The following is a 16,227-nucleotide window of genomic DNA, read 5'->3' on the forward strand; positions in this document are numbered from 1 at the left end:
TGCTACATACGGGGCTGAGTGTCCTATTCGATGCTGGTTGCTCTGTCTGGAACTGAATTCCCTGCTTTAGCGCTGTGCTCTCTTCAGTGCTGGGTGTTCTGCCCTGAGTTAGCTGCTCTGTTTAATGATATGCGCTGTATTCAAAGCTGGATACGCTGCTCATTGCCGCATCTTCTGTTTATTTCAGGTTGCTCAGTTCAGTGGTTGCTGCTCTGTTCGCTGTTTGTTGTTCTTTCATTGCTGGGTTCTCAGTTCAGTGCTGCTGCTCGGTTTAGTGCTTTGTCTGTTTCAGTCCTGTGACATCTGTTGAGTGCTGGGTTCTCATCAGCACAGGGTGCTCTGTTAATGACCGGATCACTTCACAGTGCCCGAGTTAGTGGCTGCGGCGGCACTCGGTGATTGGGTGATTAGCCCGATCATTGCTGGTTTAGTGGGTGCCCTCTGTGTGGCGGCACTCGGTGATTGATTGCTCTAGTGATTAGCACGATCACTGTACAGTGCTTGGTTTAGTGTCTGCTCCACTGTCAGTGCTCTGGTGATTAACCCGATCATTGCTGGTTTAGTGGGTGCCCCCTGTGCGGCGGCACTCAGTGATTGGGTGATTAGCTTCTCGTTCTACAGTGCTTGCTTAGTGGCTGCTCCCCTGTGCGAGTGCACTGCAGCTTCCCTCCTGCCTCAGTCTCGCTCACAGGAAGCAGGCAGGGTGTGTGTGTTTCGGGAGGAGGGATCCCAGCCCAGGAATCCGAGGCAGCAGGCGGCCGCTGCTCACTTGTGCGGGCCCTCCCTCCCTGCGCTGACTGACGGCCCAGGCTTGGCTGCAGGCCCGGGACTCCGCAGCTCCTTGAGGCGGCGCAGAGGCGCTGAGGCACGCTGCAGGGACAGGCTGCATGCAGAGTCTGTTCCTAGAGGGCAGGCCACCTTGCAGTCTCCCTCGGAGGACAGGTTTCCTGTGCTGTCTGTACAGGACACGCTTTACCTGCGTGGGATTCTTTATTAGGACAGGCTTCCTGTGCAGGCACTGGTGAACACGCGTCTGTGGACAGCTGCGCACGGGACGACACGCTCCTGTCTCTTAAGGACACGCACCGGGATTAGCGTGTCCCGCTAGGACATGCTGCACGCCCACGGGATGTCTCTGAGAGCTGCCTGTCTCTGAGGAACACGATCCCACTATTATAAGCCTGTCCCAGGAGCGCACATCGACTGCTCACGGGGGTGAGGCGAGGGACCGACGAGCACTCCCTCCCGAGAGGTGTCACTGCGCCTGCCCCGGGGTGTATCACTGCCGCTGGGACCGTCTCTGCATCTGATCGGGGCTGCCATCTGCCGCCGGATAGTCGGCGCACTCTCTCCTGCCTCGGGTCCGTCGTCTGCTGCCCCCTCCTGGCGGTGCTGTCCACTGCGGATGTCGGAAGAACCGCTGGATTGTGTGTGAGGAGAATGGGGCAGGGTGTCCAGAGAGCGTGAGGTAAGCCGGGGCTGGGCGGGAACGCTCTTAATTTGTACGTTTGCAAAGTTTTTTTTGCTGAATGCCGGGCTCGCTGAATACCAAGGCGCATGGTCTTGATTCCAACTCGTGCCTTTTTTTCCAACATCTTAATGTTTTTTTGTCTCCCTCCTGCTTGTTCTTTTTCCGTCCCGATTTTCTCCTTTCATTTTTCTCATCTTTCTAATGTCCTTCTCTCCCCCTATTTTACATTTCTCTCCAAAGCTTTTAGGTCAATGTCTAATGATAAAATATAAACCTTGCTCCCCAAAGATGCGCGTCGGTGCATGCACCGGCACAAAATAAGTAGCGGCTCTCTGTCCTGTCTTGCACATCAGTAATGACGCAATCGCCGATTCTGCCTGTGAACTGGACAGTGCAGTAGACGTGTTACAATAGTACCAAGAAAGGTGGCCGATACGATTGCAAACCTTATAGTAATTGAAAAGCTTCGACCCCTCATCTGTACGGTGCTGACCCTTCTCATGCTTTATGTTATTGTAAACCGTCCCCGTCAGTACAATCCAGTGCTGTACGGAATTTTACAATAATATCAACAGCACTAACTAGAACAACACGGTAGAGTGCATTTACGTCTTTGTGTTACTACGATCAATGCTGGGCTCTACACTCTTTAGGTTGTCAATGTGAACATTTTATTTACTTTTGTGATTTCATATAGCGCTGATATGGCTCGGAGGCATCAGAGCGCTTTACAATAAAGCAGAACATGTCAATAACATAAAAGGAAACTATCCGTGTCCATTAAAGGCGGAGTCAGGTTCAAACCAGGTGGTGGTGTACGGGGGAGGAGGGGCGGGGGGGGGGGGGGGTAGAGGAGAAACAACAACCAGTACTATACCGTTGCAAATACATTTTGCGAAATATTGGGCAGTAGGTCGCATATTCTTAGTTTATATGAACAATATTGACTGGTAGGTCCAGTGCACGACTGACAAGCACATAAACATGACAATATTACAGACGAGTGGCATATAGATACTTTAGGTCTCTTTGTAAAATGTTTCATCATGGCCATGCTTCTATGTACCTATATACACTGCCGCCCATGTCCACTACTGCACATGTTGACATATTATGTGCCTGTTTTAACTTACTGCGTGAATAAAACATTGGACAGTTGCTGCTTTATGTTATGATAAACATAAAACAAATTAATGTGGTTATTTTATGTGTATACAAACAATAATGATCCGTTTTGGACTTGGGTTATTGTGTAGTGTAAATTAGGTCTGGGTGCAACTCGCGGAGTTACAAAAAAACCTCATTGAGATTCCGTGGAATTCCGCGAACGGACGAAAATAGGCATGTCGGGCTACTCATGCTGTGATTTAGCACCGGGAGCTCGTTCCGCGCTGAAAAATCAGTGCAGACAGCACCCCATGGCGCACCAAAGGGCACAGCTCCGTGAGCTGATTTTGCTGCCGCTCAAGTGGATTTTCTACTACAGCGGCAGCTTTCTGACCGCGAACAGTTGCGACCGCCAGTGTTGGAGAAATCTCGCCGGGTGCCCTCCTAGCAACCGAAAATCTCGCTAGGAGATGCCAAATCTCGCTCACCAACTTACCATTTTTGAGCACGCATCATTTGGTGGAATTTGACCGGAACGCCACATTAGGAGCGTAACACAGAGTGGCCAAAATTCCGCCAATCCCACTGGCGGATCGGAATATATCGCCCACCCCTAGTATAAACATCTGTTCCTATGAATGCTCAGAGCAACAGTAATGACCAGTACTGTATCAAAAGAATGTAACATGAACAATATTGAGCATTAATGGTCAGTACTGTACCAGAAGTATGTTACTGTATACAATATAGAGCATTAATGGCTAGTACTGTACCAGAAGTATGTTAATGTATACAATATAGAGCATTAATGGCTAGTACTGTACCAGAAGTATGTTAATATATACAATTTGAAGCATTAATGACCAGTATTGTATCAGATGTATGCTAATGTATACAATATTGATCATTAATGACCAGTACTGTACCATAAGTGCATTAATTTATACAATATTGATCATTAATGACCAGTACTGTACAAGAAGTATGTTAATGTATACAATTTGAAGCATTAATGATCAGTACTGTATCAGAAGTATGTTAATGTATACCATTTGAAGCATTAATGACCAGTACTGTCCAAGAAGTATGTTAATGTATACAATTTGAAGCATTAATGACCAGTACTGTACAAGAAGTATGTTAATGTATACAATATAGAGCATTAATGGCTAGTACTGTACCAGAAGTATGTTAATGTATACAATATAGAGCATTAATGGCTAGTACTGTACCAGAAGTATGTTAATATATACAATTTGAAGCATTAATGACCAGTATTGTATCAGATGTATGCTAATGTATACAATATTGATCATTAATGACCAGTACTGTACCATAAGTGCATTAATTTATACAATATTGATCATTAATGACCAGTACTGTACAAGAAGTATGTTAATGTATACAATTTGAAGCATTAATGATCAGTACTGTATCAGAAGTATGTTAATGTATACCATTTGAAGCATTAATGACCAGTACTGTCCAAGAAGTATGTTAATGTATACAATTTGAAGCATTAATGACCAGTACTGTACAAGAAGTATGTTAATGTATACAATTTGAAGCATTAATGATCAGTACTGTATCAGAAGTATGTTAATGTATACCATTTGAAGCATTAATGACCAGTACTGTACAAGAAGTATGTTAATGTATACGATTTGAAGCATTAATGACCAGTACTGTATCAGAAGTATGCTAATATATACAATATTGATCATTAATGTCAAATGTGTGTTAGTGTGAACAACAATGAACATCAATGCCCAGTAGTGTTCCAAATTGATGTTAATACGAACAATGCTGGACATTAACGACACGTACTGTACAGATGTATGTTACTGTGAACAATAGTGATCATTAATGACCAGTACTATACACATGTATGTTAATACAAACAGCATTAAGCATTACTGCAGCCACGTTAGTGCAGTATAAACAATACTGGACAGCACAGTCCTCACTTTAAGTCCATGCAAGCAGTGCTGCCCATCACTGTACCCACTTTTGTCTACTATTTCATACACTGGCTAGTAATTTACAGGTGTTATGTGCACACAAGCCTTACTGACCTGTGCTGTACCCACTGTCAGTGCTGTACAAGTTGCATTTTTATATTGACAGTGTTGACACTTTCTTACACTGCTTTATACTGTGAAATCGGATTATGGAATTTACTTAGGTGTGTGTGTTTGAATTGCTTTTAGGCAGCTTCGTTTCCACATTGGTGGCAGTGGTGGTGGTCTGTCCCCCGCTCCAGCCTAGTGTTGACGGAATATACCCGCAGGCATTGGTGCTTGGCACTGAAGTGGGTTTTACTAGTTCTGTGTTTGCTCATTTAAAGTTTTCTGGATCTGAGACATGTTTGCCTCTGAAATTACAAAGAAACAACTTTATTCCAAGTTAAAAAAAAACTTTTATTTCATTCACTTGAAGACAAAGCGTGTGTCATTTTCTAGGGTGGGAACTGGAATGTTGCAGGAGGTCTCTCCTCAGTGTAAAACATGATTTCTTCTCAAGTCACTCTAATTTGGAGGGTTCCTCAATCCTCCTTAATTAGACGTATCCTTCTTCGTATAACTGTCCTAAAGCTTCCCATATACCTCAGTTGGATCACCAGGCCTACAAACATTCCTCGGCCTCCAGAAATGTTTAATCTCCATTCTCTTCAATAGGACCGCCTCTGGAACCTCCCAGCCTCACCCTCTTTGGAGCCTTTGAAGGTTGAGACCAGTGCTTAATTTAGGCCGGGGGTTTCCCATACTCAGCACCGGCACATAATCATCAACACAGGCACTTTTCATTAGCATCAGTTAAGGACACGTTCTTTTAAGGGGAGATCTTTTAAGGGGAGATTAAGTGATATGCCCAGGAAAGAGAATTGTTGTCCCTAGCGAGCAAAGAATTGACCGCTAGTTCTATTTTGGCCGAACATCAATTAATCGCCTGGGTCTTTTGTTATTGACCATGTTGCTCTGGCCCCAACCACTGAAGGTCTTAAAGGGGAGGGAGACGGTGATGTTATTTACGAGGAGGAAAGGGGTGTAATCCTGGAGCACAGGCTCGACTATATCTCCACTGTTGTACCCCAACAGCAGATAAGAGTCCCGATATGGAATGTCGTGGGAATCGCCAAAACTGCTAGTCGAATCAGAATGGGGCATTTTTGTGGATTCCCATGATGTGATCTTATTCCAGGAGACCTGGAGTCTGTATATCCCCCACGGGTGTGGGTACTCCTCTTATGGCATTATTGCAATAAGGAACGAGAAGGGGAGACCCTCGGGAGGCTTAGTGATCTGGTTGAAAACTGCACTTCAGTCCAAAGTCAAACCAGTCCCTGTTGATTCCCAGTACATCTTATCAATTGATCTCGCTCACCACACAGGTTTAAAAATGAGAATTTTTAATGTATATATTAGAGTGGCCCTGGGTTCAGGGGAAACCAAATCTATACGTATTTTAGATCATGTCCTGACTGAATGCACCAGAAATGCCCCTCTTTTGGTAGCTGGGGATTTTAATTGTACATTTGAACCCCTGACCTCTGCCTTTTTAGACTTGTCTGAGGAGTGGGACAGTTCCTGGCAAATCCTGCAGCTAGAATGCTCCAAGAGAGGAGGCCAGGTATTGGCTGTTACGTTGCAGCATGATTTTAGGGCCACAAATGCTAGGACAAAATCTGATCCGAATGGTGAAATGACCTTCAATAGACCTGGCTATGACAGTAGAATTGACTATTGCTTGATTGACCTTAGCCTTTGGCCCATTGTGTCCGACATGACAGTGGTTAAAAGATCTGATAGTGACCACAATTCTCTAACCATTTCCCTAACAAATCATGGAGAGAGCAAACCCAATGTTTGGGGCTTGACCGATTTGGGTAAGCTATCCATCACTAATAACTTGAGAACAATTAGATGGGATTAGGTGGAGGCAAATCCAGGGGCTTCGGAACTAGTTAAATGCAAAGTCCTCGGGGAGGTGGAGGTGCTGTCTAAACACTCCGAAGTAGAAATAATAGAGCAGTTGAGTAGCCAGCAAGAGATACTTTATAGGCAGATCAGGGAAACTCTGGGCCAACTGAAAAAAGAGAAGGATTGTCATGGAAAGAGGGAAATGTTGGGCCCCTGTGGCAGAACTGGTATAACTAGAAATGTAGAAAAGTGAAGGGTGAGCTCTTACGTGCAGTAAAATCCAAGATCCGCCCTGATATGGTGGCATGTAGAGCTAGATACAGACAGGCATTAGAGTACGCCAAGAAACAACAGGAATGTTCCTTATGGTCCTTTCTACATAGTGCACTGGTAGCCAAAGATAATAAGTCCTTTTGGAGGAAAGCAGCCCACTGTCTGAAAGGACCAAAGTCTGCTATGGAGTTCACAGTCCAGCTGAAGAGTGTGTATCCCACTTTGGGGACCCTTTATGCTGTAGGGAACATGGAGGAGGAGGAGCTAGTAGGCATGAGGGAGAAAGTTTTATTTGCCACTGTGGTAGCCCTAAAAATATCTCTTGAGGAAACCCAAGTAGCCATTAGCTCCTGTATCGCAGCAAGACCTCCTAGCCCCAGTCAAATTCCCAATGACCTATTTAGAAGTCTGGGCCCCATATATTAATACCTTAACCAATGCTATTCTTTCAGGTATGGAAATCCCTACTTCCTGGAACTTAGCTGAGATCATACCTTTCTATAAGAAAGGAGATAGGACAAACCCAGCCAACTATAGACCTATAAGTGTAATTGACTCTTTGCAGAAAATCTTCCGTAAGTAGCTATTGGCCCGTATTCAGGATTGGATCCTAGAGAAAAATATCCTGTCTGATTTTCAGATGTGCTTTTGTGCCAATATCAGTACCCTCAACTCGGCCTTCCGCTTTCTCTGCATTTATTGCAGAGAAGTTGTTATCAAAGGGGGAATCTATGTAGCCTTGCTTTGTGGATCTGCGCACTACCTTTGACCTGGTCTCTCGAGCTAAACTCGGCAGGGCGGTGGCAGAGCTTGTACTCCCTCAAAATCTGCTAGTTATACTAATTCGTCTGCACTCAGCAAATAAAGCCCAAGTTAGGTGGGAAGACGATGGTCAATTAACCCCTTCTCTCCGCCGCAAATTCCACTGTGTCGCGGGGGTTCTAAGGGGTGGGCTTGGTGCTCTGGTACTTATGATGGCTCCACGCCGACATGAGTCACGGGCGGCATGTGCTTATGACGGCGTGGAGCCGTCATGACCCCGCCCACTCACTAATTCACCCGCACAGGTGGTGAATTAGTGCCGCGTGGGCGGAGCGGCAGCGGCATGACGGCTCCACGCCGCCATAAGCACACGCCTACCGCGACTCATGATGGCGTGGAGTCGTCATGAGCACGGAAAGGGTTAACTGAGCCCTTCATGATAAATCGGGGGTTGCAACAGGGATGAGTTTTAGCGCCCACCCTGTTCTCGCTTTTTATTAACAGGGTTGTAGGCTTCCTCAATAGGGATGGGTGCAATGCCTCAAAAGTTGGGTAGAGAAGAGTGCCCGCACTTCTCTTCGCTGATGACATGTTATTATTAATATCAAAGTTCCCACAAGGGCTCCAACAGTTATTAAATTATTTAAAACTTTTCTGCGATGAGCGTGGTCTGGAACTCAGTGAGGCAAAAACAAAGTATATGATATTTGCTAAGGGGACTTCGAAGCCATCTAAGAGACGTATGCATGTAGGGGACCGTACAGTAGAACTAGTTTCTGTCTTTCATTATTTGGGGATCCGTCTAACTCCAAATATATGCTGGGTACCCCATATAGAGAAAACACAGTTGTCCTTAATTCAGAAGACTGCCCATATAAGCAAGATCCATAAAACACAGTGTCTAGGAAAGTGGCTTCGGCGTTAGAAATATATAACATCAACGCCTTGAGAGGAGTTTTATATGGAGCAGAATAGAGGGGTAGTGGGAACACTGATTGTCTGACTGTCACCGACCATCGCTTTATAAAATCCCTCTTTAATCTACCAGCCAACACTCTTCTGAGCCCAATTTTCCGATCTGGCCCAAAGAAAACTGGTCCACAAGCTGGACTATAAGCTTTTAATGTTCGGGCATTGCCTATGGACAATGGAGGAGCTCGTCCCCTATTGAGTAGCGATTAGGGATCTTCTAATACAGCCCAAGGTATTTACAATTCCCTGGTTTAGTACCTTGAGGGAACTGTTGAGGAAATTGGGGATGTAGGTTTATTGGTCAAGACCAGAGGAGCTGTGTTCAATTCCGAAGAGTAGGAATAAAACCCTCTATTGGGAGTCCACCCTGGTGAACAATGTCAGCGTGGCGGTCAACAACTGTTTTGTACATGAAGCCTTGACATGAACGAGCCCTGTTTTCATTCTTCCTGCCCTATGTTGTATGACTTTTTTTCCCCTATATTGTATGACTCTTTGCTGTGCCTGCTGTAAACAATGTAAATAATTCACATGTAATTCTTGTAAAGCCGTGATCTATAGTCACAGCTCTTGTAATCAATCTTTAAGTAATTCATGTAAAGCGCTCTGATGCTCTTGGGTCTAGTTCGCACTGTAATAAAACTAAAATAAATAATAAGAACTCAAACTCGTAATCACAGCATAGTATTGGGAGTGTACCATTGGGCTGCAGCCCCGTAGGTAGCTGGTCGGCTAGGGCCTAATCATGAATGGTACAGCAGGTGCAGTGGCACTGTGGTCTACTGTGCACTGTTTATGGCTTTGTTTTACTACCCAACTAGGGGTTGGGTGGGCAAGTTTGGCTGCTTGCAGTAGGGTCCATGGCATCCCTGCAGCCCCGCTGCTCCCCTGCAGCCCAGCTGCTGACCCCTGCGGCTCCCATGCTGCCCCCTGCTGCTCCCCTACAGCCCGCTGCTGCTCCTCTGCTCTACCCTGCTACCACCTGCTGCTCCCTTGTTGCCCCCTGCTGCTCCCTTGTTGCCCTCTGCTGCTCCCTTGTTGCCCTCTGCTGCTCCCCTGCTGCTGTCCCTCTGCTATTCCCCTGCAGCCCACTGCTGCTCCCTTGATGCCCCCGCTGCTCCTGTGCTTCCCCCTGCTGCTACCTTGTAGCCCCCTGTTGCTACCCCGCTGCCCCCTGCTGTCCCCTGCTGCTCCTCCCTTGTTGCCCCTGCTGCTCCCCTGCAGCCCCGCTGCTGCTCCCCTGCAGCCCCGCTGTTGCTCCCCTGCAGCCCCGCTGCTGCTCCCCTGATGCTCCCTGCTGCCCCCTGTTGCCCCAGTTGCTCTCCTGTAGCCCCGCTAATGCTCCCCTGCTGCCCCCTGCTGCTCCCCTGCTGTCCCTCTGCTGCTACCCTGCTGCCTCACTACTACTCCCCTGCAGCCCTGCTGCTGCTCCCCTGATGCCCCTGCTGCTCCACTGCTTCCCCCTGCCGTCCCAATGTCCCACTACTGCTCCCCTGTTGCTTCTCTGCTGCTCCCTTGAAGCCCCACTGCTACTCCCCTGATGCCCCCTGATACCCTCCTGCCGCCCCTGCTGCTGCCCTGCAGCCCGCTGCTGCTCCCCTGCTGCCCCCTGCTAGTGCACTGCAGCCCACAGCTACTCCCCTGATGCCCTCCTGCTGCTCCCCAGCTGCCCCTGCTGCTGCCCCGATGCTCCCCTGCAGCCCCGCTGCTACTCCTCTGATGCCCCCTGATGCCCTCCTGCTGCTCCCCTGCTGCTCCCCCGCTTCTCCCCTCCAGCCCCGCTGCTACTCCAGATGCCCCTGTTGCCCCCCTGCTTCCTGTCTGCTGCCCCCTGCTTCTTGGAGTGTTAACTCTCCACCCAGCAGGCCATGGCCAGGGTGAATATAGTGCTTCACCCAAGGAGGGGCAGCAGAGGAGAGGCATTGCTCAATTGGTGGAGCTGGTGGGAAATGTCCATCAAGAGAAAGAGAGTAAAACAATTGAAAATATGATTGGGATGGATGTAAAACACCGTGCAGGAGACATGTAAGGAGATAGGAAGTGTAGGACGTGAAGGGAAGAAGCATGAGGTGGGATCTAGGCTAGGATGCCCTGGGCATCTGGGAGCATGGGCGAGTACTCCGAAGAAACAACCTTGGGTTCTGCAGCCATTGGTCCAACAACTCAAAGCTAGAATAAGTGACCCCAAGGGATACGGTGGAAGGGGGCGGGGCTCTAAGACAACACCGCTGAGCAGTGGTGGTTCCCACAGAGAAGAGCAGACCAGCGTGCCCCATCCTCCACCGCTGCACATGGGGCGCAACACAAGCCTCTGCGACGCAAGGGGGCCCTACCACTTCACGGGTCCCTCAACCCTTAAGACCCCTCCATTCCGGCAATGAGTATGTGTGAGATATGGGGTCTCAGGTGGCCAAAAAAACGTGATCCAGAGGAGACCGGAGTAGGTGTGGATGCGGGCGCTCTACCTTGACGAATGTCTGACTAAAGGTGTACGCTCCTCCCGGGATCTGACAAGCTACGTGAATTCCGTAGGCAATGTAAATCTTAGCAGTGGGTCCGTAAGTACGGTCTAACCACAGCATGCACAACACACCTTAGCGAGTGTGCTGTAAAGATTTACACGTGGCGGAATTTTTGCCACCTGCACTTTTTTTACTTCACTCTTTCACTTTATTGTGGTCCTGAAGAAAGCCTCGATTTTTTTTTTTCAAAAAGGCTGAAACATGTTGACCAGCAGGATAATGAAGACCAATTAATAATCTTCACGGATTATCCTCATCTCTGTTTTTAGCATATCCTGGGCCGCTGGGAATAAAAAATTGGTCAGTAAAAAATCCCAGAGATATTTTTACATTTCACCACTTCACCACACACCACCACACAACAAAAAAATCCTGCTCCGCTGTAATCAGGCGTCGCAGCACAGCTGGGTAGCATTCGCCTACTCAGCTGGGAACCCGATGAGGAAGCATGCCACCAAATAGGTTGGTGGGTGAGGGTTCTTCTAACTGCCTGGCACTATAAGCATTACAGAATCACCTGTATGGGGTTCGTCCAAGTTGTTTATATAAAATGCTCTCAGGTGGCCCTCATAACATCTTGGTGGGAACCCCATCATTTTGCATTACACCGCTGAGCTGCACGCAACAAATATACACACCGTGTCTGCAGCCTACACTGTCTGTGCCACACTCCCAGGCACTATGGTGGAGAGCTACGGTTGTCCCCTCATAGGCTTGACCAGCCAATCCGACCATGTTTATTTCTTTGCATTCTGGGACTTGTAGTATCACATTTATAATCAATTCTAGCAGCATCTAGAGGGGGCTCAGCTTCTGCCAAATCTGGTTGGAGTCGCTCCTCCAGCCCTCCTATTCCATTATAAATCCAGGACCATTCTAAATGCTGGACTACAAATCCCAGAATGCACAGTTCAAACAGGACTGGAGCGAGTACTCCAGCCTGAGATGCCATCGGAGAGCTTTGCAACCATGATGTGCTGAACCTAGCTAAGGGTTCCTTGCGCTCTCTCCTGGCACCCTACTGTCGGCATCTGTTAATTAGTGTGAACCAGCCCCTGATATGCTAAATTTCTACATCTGTTTGGATGTACCACACAATTAACTTGAAGTTTCATCTGCAGTAAGGATATTGTTAAGACGTACTTGATGTGAACAAGCCAAAGCCCACCCTGCCAGCTCAGCAGCCATGCGAGCAGATTGCTTAGCTATGAATTTCTTGATGTTTCAGTAATGGTTCTTCTCATCTGTGGCCCTGGCAGCTTTCAGCAGCCCCTGACAGCTGCAGCTTCCCAAACGCTCCACAGCAGAACAGAGCTGGGGCAGGAGCAAGATGCATCCTAGCCAGTGGTTAATTTGTGAAGAAATAAGTGCCGGGGCTCTGGTCAGGAGGCAGCTTGCCCCAGCCCATTTCTCTTGTTAGCGCCGCCTAAAACAGAACCAACTACTTTCCATGAAAGTAGGGAGAGGATGTGGCGCAGTGGCCATAGCTGCAGACTTTGCAGCTGGGGAACCAGGTTTGAGTCTCAGCGTCGGCTGAACACCCTGTGATTCTGGGCAAATCACTTAATCTATCCGTAAATGAGTGTGTCCTTAACTGGTGCTCATGAAGAGCACCAGTGATGATGATTAAGTGCTGTGCTGAGCACCGGAAACCACCGGCTCAAATTAAGCACTGATTCTAGCCCTCTTTTACAGTGCAAGTGAGGGCCTGCTGAGTACATTGAGGTCAAAGACAGCCTTTCTTGGGGAGGTGGTGTGCAGAGAAGCTGGGTGGTTGATCACACTTTCACTTGTTTCCTACAGGGATCATGTGATGCAGAATACAAATTTCATCTACTACATAAAGGCTGTCCACCCAACATGATGATGATGAGGGACAGTGTGGCAATGATTAGTGCGTGATGGTTGGAAAGGATTGGTGTGAAAAGTGGTTGGTTACTAGAGGACCAGACAGTGGCGGCTGGCATCAACAGAAAGAGAATGCGGGCAGGCATGCTCCAGCTCAAATAAAATAAAAACATATCAATATGAACAGGAGCACACATTTAAACTAAAATATATATATTTTTTTCAAACTTACCTGACAGCAGGACTGCCTGCTCCGGACCTCGTTGTGCTGTAGTCCGACCACCAGGACACACCCTTGACCAATCAGGGCGCTGCTCTCACCAGCATGATAGCAGCACCCAGATTGGAGGGAGCCTGGCTCGGCGCTCCACAGCGGTATGGAGGCCTGCAGTTGCTCTAACCCAGCTGTCTTAAGACATCTGGGTTGGCTGTTTCAATGTGCGCATGTGTGGCTGGCTGTCGTAAAACGTCCGCTAACAAGACATGCACACTTTATTTATTTATTTTAAAGTTTCATAGAGCGTGAACCAGACCCGTGAGGGTATCAGAGAGATTTAAAAAGTGCACTTACAACCCACCGTCCTCCCAGTCCCTACTGCTGTCATTCAGCAGCGGCCCCGCCCGTCCTGACGCTCGTCCAGGACGGGAGGATGTCAGAATGAAAAATAAAATGCTAATGATGAATTGCCATTTTCTTTTTCATCTCGGGGACAGTTAAGTGGGGTGACGCTCCTCCGCCCCAATGGAGGTGCCGCCTCTGGGGCCACAGCGTGCAAGGCATCACAGTGCCCGGGCACAAGTTGCCAAAGTGATGATGCTGTCTAGTGCCCTAGTGAAGCATCAACTTGCATAAAGTGGGTTACGAGGCCATGATGACAACAATGCATGAAGATGGAAGAGTGCAATACTGGGCGCAGTGACGTAGGCGGTGTGTCATGGGTCAGAGGGCAAGGAAAGAAATAGCCCCCTAGGCGCCATTTTAAACTGTGAAATACAGCAATAATCAGGGTACCAATGGGCCCCTCGCCCCCCCCCCCCCACGGTGTCACTGCTCCTGCTTCACCAATGGAAGCTACGCCCCTGGCTTGACGGCCTTAGTGAGAAGAAGCTACATGGTCAGCGACTAGCTGCCGCCTCCCCCCCAATCCGGCACCCAATACCCAGGAACGTGGACACGAGACGTCTTTACTTTTTGGAAGGCGGGCGCTAGTCGCCCGGCCGTATTTATTAAAGTATGAAATTAAAAAAGGTTTTAATTGCATAATCAACAATTTATACAAAAATTCAGCAGGACATTTAGGTACATACTCTTAGCAACAAGTTTGAGAGCCTGACTTTAACAAAACTCTAATACATGTTATTCCTAACTTATACTAAACATCCTCATCTAGAATTTTTGTACATTTCTGGCCATATGGCAGGGTCACTACCGGTGTCAGGTCCTACAAGCTGCGCCTCCCCTCTGGATGTGCGCATGCGCAGTGTTACCCCGGGAATTGCCCGGTCTACGCCCTGAACTCCATTTACCCACTAAAGGAGGGCCCTTACTCTGCGCCGGTGGCGTCATGAGTCCACGCGCGCGGGGTGGCTACCAGCCTAAGGAAAGCGTGAACTACTCCTACCCGCGCTCCTTTGCTTTGCAGCATCTATTACCTTGCCCCTGGAGTTGTGGGAGTGGCCCGCAGGCTCCTCCCCCTGGGCGGGAACCTCCATAGGATGATGCCCGCCCCCTCAGACCTCAAAATATGTGCTCACCGATAATGACCTTACCGCATGCCCCATACCTAATAAATACGACGACCTATGGGAAAAAATTCTAAAGGACAGCTACACTGGCTAATAAAACAGTATCAACGTATAGCTACAAAGGGAAAAAGACCTAAAGACATATAGCAATAAATACAGTACACTTCAAACAGTATCAACGTATAGCTACAAAGGGAAAAAAGGCCTAAAGACACATAGCATTAAATACAGTTCACTTCAAACAGTATCAACGTATAGCTACAAAGGGAAAAAAGGCCTAAAGACACATAGCATTCAATACAGTTCACTTCAAACAGTATCAACGTATAGCTACAAAGGGAAAAAAGGCCTAAAGACACATAGCATTAAATACAGTTCACTTCACACATGACTTGCTAAAAGGGGGAAAAATTCCTAGACAAAAGCATCAACAAAATACACCAACCGTTCATCTCTAATACCCTGTGAGACCCGTGGACCGTACATCCAGAACTTACCCTTCAACCAGAGATAAGAACTGCTACCAAACTTTTTGTTCCAAGGGATGGTGGGTGGGAAAACAAAGAAGCCCCGAGCGCGGGGCACACCGTTTCGGCGAGGGAGCGTCCAGGGACAAGGGGGTCTCCTGGGCGCTCCCTATCTCTTTATTCCTGAGGGGCCAGGTGGCCCCTCCTCTAGCCCGCCCCCCCTGACCCGGACCTATTTCCCAGGATCCGGGTCAAGGGGGCCGCCAGCCAATCGACGGTGGGCCGCGCCCCCCAGGGCACGCCCCCACCGCCGAGTGGCAACCAAGGAGACAGTGGGGGCGACGGTCGCCGCGCCGCCATGCGTGCGGGGGGGCCGAGGGCCCCCCCTTTTCACATGGTCAGCGACTAGCTGCCGCCTCCCCCCCAATCCGGCACCCAATACCCAGGAACGTGGACACGAGACGTCTTTACTTTTTGGAAGGCGGGCGCTAGTCGCCCGGCCGTATTTATTAAAGTATGAAATTAAAAAAGGTTTTAATTGCATAATCAACAATTTATACAAAAATTCAGCAGGACATTTAGGTACATACTCTTAGCAACAAGTTTGAGAGCCTGACTTTAACAAAACTCTAATACATGTTATTCCTAACTTATACTAAACATCCTCATCTAGAATTTTTGTACATTTCTGGCCATATGGCAGGGTCACTACCGGTGTCAGGTCCTACAAGCTGCGCCTCCCCTCTGGATGTGCGCATGCGCAGTGTTACCCCGGGAATTGCCCGGTCTACGCCCTGAACTCCATTTACCCACTAAAGGAGGGCCCTTACTCTGCGCCGGTGGCGTCATGAGTCCACGCGCGCGGGGTGGCTACCAGCCTAAGGAAAGCGTGAACTACTCCTACCCGCGCTCCTTTGCTTTGCAGCATCTATTACCTTGCCCCTGGAGTTGTGGGAGTGGCCCGCAGGCTCCTCCCCCTGGGCGGGAACCTCCATAGGATGATGCCCGCCCCCTCAGACCTCAAAATATGTGCTCACCGATAATGACCTTACCGCCACAGGCCAGCATTGTTAACCGACGATCTGGCCTCCCCCTGCCTAGGTCTACCCGACAAAGTTCTCCCTCTAGTAACCCCTTCC

The 16,227-nt window shown here is 48.4% G+C and overlaps 1 protein-coding gene across 2 annotated transcripts in view; it reads left to right on the plus strand.

Annotated features, from left to right (window-relative positions):
• The first annotated feature begins 698 nt into the window (after window positions 1-698).
• The window catches only part of KANK3 (KN motif and ankyrin repeat domains 3), a 173,756-nt gene continuing 158,227 nt past the window's right edge, over window positions 699-16,227 (plus strand). Inside the window, exon 1 of one of the 2 annotated variants that reach the window (XM_078670868.1) lies at window positions 699-1,468. The gene's annotated coding sequence lies outside the window, so the exon portion shown is untranslated. The remainder of the gene's footprint in view (window positions 1,469-16,227) is intronic. The other variant, XM_078670867.1, reaches the window with a different exon arrangement.

The sequence above is a fragment of the Lissotriton helveticus genome, chromosome 12 (assembly GCF_964261635.1).
Source record: "Lissotriton helveticus chromosome 12, aLisHel1.1, whole genome shotgun sequence".
In the NCBI taxonomy this organism is placed as follows: Eukaryota; Metazoa; Chordata; class Amphibia; order Caudata; family Salamandridae; genus Lissotriton; species Lissotriton helveticus.